This window comes from Centruroides sculpturatus, unplaced genomic scaffold, assembly GCF_000671375.1.
Source record: "Centruroides sculpturatus isolate CEXI.00-Female unplaced genomic scaffold, Cexi_2.0 scaffold1948, whole genome shotgun sequence".
Classification (NCBI taxonomy): domain Eukaryota; kingdom Metazoa; phylum Arthropoda; class Arachnida; order Scorpiones; family Buthidae; genus Centruroides; species Centruroides sculpturatus.
Genome location: NW_019386053.1, coordinates 1,444 through 5,391, shown reverse-complemented (window position 1 = coordinate 5,391; position 3,948 = coordinate 1,444). Strand labels below are relative to the sequence as shown.

Genomic DNA, 3,948 nt, shown 5'->3' with positions numbered 1-3,948 from the left:
AAAATTTATAACCCTATTCTTTGCAGTTCATCAAGGATCACCATCTCATTTGTTTATTTTTATTGTTATTCTGTTTTATAGTAATATTTTAACATAAAAGCTTCAATATATTGAATGAAATATATCAGATATTGAATGAAATATCATTGTACAGTTTGTACAGTTCTCTCTTGCAATTCCTATAGGGAGAATTATACAAACTTACTCAATGTGTTACTACTCACAAATACAGGGTGTTTCGAAACTCATGGACAAAAATTTAAGGGGTTATAGAAAACATCTGAACAAGCAATTTTCTCCATACAATGCATGGGCAAAGAGCAAGCTGTGAACGGCTAGATGATGCTGTAATGGAAAGCATAAAGCACGAGTTTTCTTATACATTGTCATTTCTACCTTGGATTTCAGAAGGCATGGCGACGTACAGTAATCAGGAAAAGGTGGCATGCATTTTATGTATGGTCTTGTAAATGGGAATGCTCTGGAAGCCAAAAGACTGTACAGGCAGCGTTTCCCGAGAAGACACGTGCCAAACTGAAAAATGTTCAAGCGATTGCATCAGTGCCTGTGCAAATGGGATCCTTTGTCACCAGCATGCATGATACAGGGTGTGGCAGGAGTGTGTGAACACCACAAGTTGTAGAGGACATTCTGCAAAAAGTGGAAGATCATCCGGATATTAGCATGCGAGAGGTTTCCCGTGCTGTAAATGTGCCCCACATGATTGTTTGGCGAGTACTACGAAATGAAGGATTACACCCCTACCATGCACAGAACATGCAAGCCTTGATACCTGCAGATTATGTGCCACGTGTCGAGTTTGCACATTGGTTTTTACAACAGCTAGCAGTGCAGCCTGATTTTAGTGCACATATGTTATTCACGGATGAATGCACCTTTACTCGTGAAGGCATTTCTAATATGCACAACCTTCATGTGTGGGCATCTAACAATCTGTATGTCACACTTCCTCATGCATATCAGAAGCATTTCAGCATAAATGTTTGGGCTGGAATTGTGGGTGACCATTTGATCGGCCCATACCTTCTGTCAGTCCAACTGGATGGCAAAACATAGCTCACATTTTTACAACAGGTATTGCCAGATTATTTCAACCTGTTGCAGCCAACATACAAGCACGTATGTGGTTCCAGAATGACAGAGCACCACCCCATTTCAGCTTGGATGTGTGGAGCACTTTAGACACTAAATTCCCAGGACAATGGATTGGTTGGGGTGGGCCCACACCTTGGCCAGCACGCTCGCCCATTCTCTCCTGTCTGGACTTTTTCCTGTGGGGCAATTTGAAAAGTCTTGTGTACAAAAGCCCCATCGACTGCGACAAGGACCTAGATGCCAGGATTTCTGTTGCTGCTGTGCTGTCCAAGACATGCCAGGTGTGTTTGAAAAAGTGTGCCACTCGCTACATCGCAAGTGTAATGCCTGCATTACTGAAGGCGGTCGCTCTTTTAAGCAGTTTCTGTAATTTTGCCACATATGCTGTCAATAAAATTATTTAGTACCTCCTCTATCCATTTGGTGTTTCGTTCTTTTATGTGACAGTAACATATACCTCCTAGTAGTTCACTGCTTGCTCTCTGCCCATGCATTGTATGGTGAAAATTGTTTGTTTAGATGTTTTCTATCATCCTTTAAACTTTTGCCCATGAGTTTCAAAACACACTGTATATCATTTAATAATCTCAAAGTATATTAGCAAGACAATTAGACCAGAGGTTCTTAACCTTTTTATACTCGCAACCCACCAAATATTTCATAATTTTTTGTGACCCCCATTTTTTTAATAATAATTTATATTTGTTAAAAAAAATCAATTTATTATTGCTTTATTTTTTATATAATAAATGTAAAACATATTATTTCATTATCTATTTAAGTAACATTCAAACTTCACAATTAAGCATAAAAACTCATTAATTTTTAACAAAAAATAAAATGTGTGAGTAGCATATTTGCCTTTTTTTCTTCTGTACTAACAAAGTTGTATGTAGGAAGAAATAAGAAATAAAGTTTTCATATTTATGTTTTTTATCTTTCTTATTTCACTTTTCAATATAATATTCAGTTATACATCAATTTTCTTTTTATTATATTCTGAAAGAAATTTTGCATAATTTGGCAACCCGGCAAACTTCTTATGGACCCCTGGGGGCCGCAGCCTCCCTGTTAAGAAACACTGAATTAGACAATTCACATTTGTAGTGTTTCATATATCAAAATTACAATTAATGGAAAAAATAATATTTTTGCAATGTTTTAGTGTATTTGAGAAAATTAGATGGGTTATTTGGATAGATTGGGATTGAGTTATAAATTTCTCATAAAAATAGTGGGGAACTTCTCAATATTTGAATTACACAAGGATATGGCTGTATTTCAGAATTTTTATTTTCTATACAAAAACTTTTATAATAATAAAACTCGTTTACATGTTAGTTAATTTAGAATTGACATTATTCAATAGGAAAAAAATTATTAAATCTTTCTATTTCATTATAAATTTCATAATAGCAACTTAACTGTGAATTTTCCAATCAAATAAATTATTGATTGTACTCATTAGCATTATTCTGTATATACTGTACATTGGGGGATGGATCAATGAGTAAGAAAACTTTTTCTCATTGTTTTTCATTTAGTAAGAAAAATTTCTCATTGCTCGATTTTGAGTAGATATAAAAATAAGATGTTCCTGTTGTGTACAGTACTCATTTCTACTTCCAATTCCAGTAGTATGATATAAAATAAAAATATATTAGGAGGGAGACAATTAGGGATCTGTCTCTATTGTCCTGTATGGATCTATATCCAGGATTGTACTTACAATATATCATTATATAATATTAATATACCATATTTACTCACATATAAGATGAGGCTTTTATTCATTTATCACAGCTTCAAATTCCTAGGTCATCCTATACGCGTAAGCAAGATTATTTGAGTTTTTGCAAATAATTTTTGTGAGCCATGTATTTGTATTTTTTACCAGATGCTTACCCTCTTGTATTTAAAAACATAAGTATATTACCTGGGTTGTTTCAATCGTTCTTGTATATTGTCAGGAGTAATGATGAATAGCAATAGGAAAAGCAAAGCTTTTGAATTGAATTCCAAATTAAAATTCCAAAATTACACAGGAGCCTGATATAAGTTTTAATCCATTCCCATGTGAAAACATGATTATTTGGAAATCAGAATTCAGAGAAACTCATAAGTGTAATTGACGGAGAGTGGATTCGACTGTTAAGAATTGCTAAAAAATGACCCCGATTGTCCAGCTTTACATGAACAAATTATGTTGTCAATTTTACAAAAGTTTTCATTAAAGTTTAAAATGCCAATAATTTTTGGAGGACAATGTGTGCATTTATGTTCATTTGATATTTTACTTGTGATTAAATGAAATAAAATTAGAATTGTATTAATATATCTAATTTTCTTTATTACATCACTCATAAATGTTTTTTCCTTTTTACTAATTTTCTTTATTTTGATCTTTAAAGTCACACCTCGTCCTACATGTGAGGTCATCTTATATGTGAGTAAATATGGTAGTTAGTTATTTTCAGTATGTGCAATATAAAATGTTAGTTTAGTGTACAAATGTAGTTTATGTATGATGTAAACTGTACATTACAGCCTTTTTCAAACATATTTTTGAGTTTAAAAAAAATTAGAATGTGACAATATTTGACGGATAGAATCGTTTTTCACATTTGTTCCTGACGAGGGCCGATAAACTGTGGCCGAAAACATTCGACCAGTAAAATTTTTTACTTGTTTGTGGAAATTGTGTTTAGGTGTTATTCCTTTGAATGTACAAATCTTTTGGACATTAAAAGTTTGAACTTACATTTTGATTTTGCATCCAGTTTAATGTATACTTTGTTTTCATTGGTATTATTTGATTATTTGCAACTAAAT

The 3,948-nt window shown here is 33.1% G+C and overlaps 1 pseudogene; it reads left to right on the top strand.

Moving 5' to 3' along the window:
• Positions 1-660: 660 nt before the first annotated feature.
• LOC111613336 lies at positions 661-1,803 on the top strand (annotated as a pseudogene).
• Positions 1,804-3,948: the final 2,145 nt, after the last annotated feature.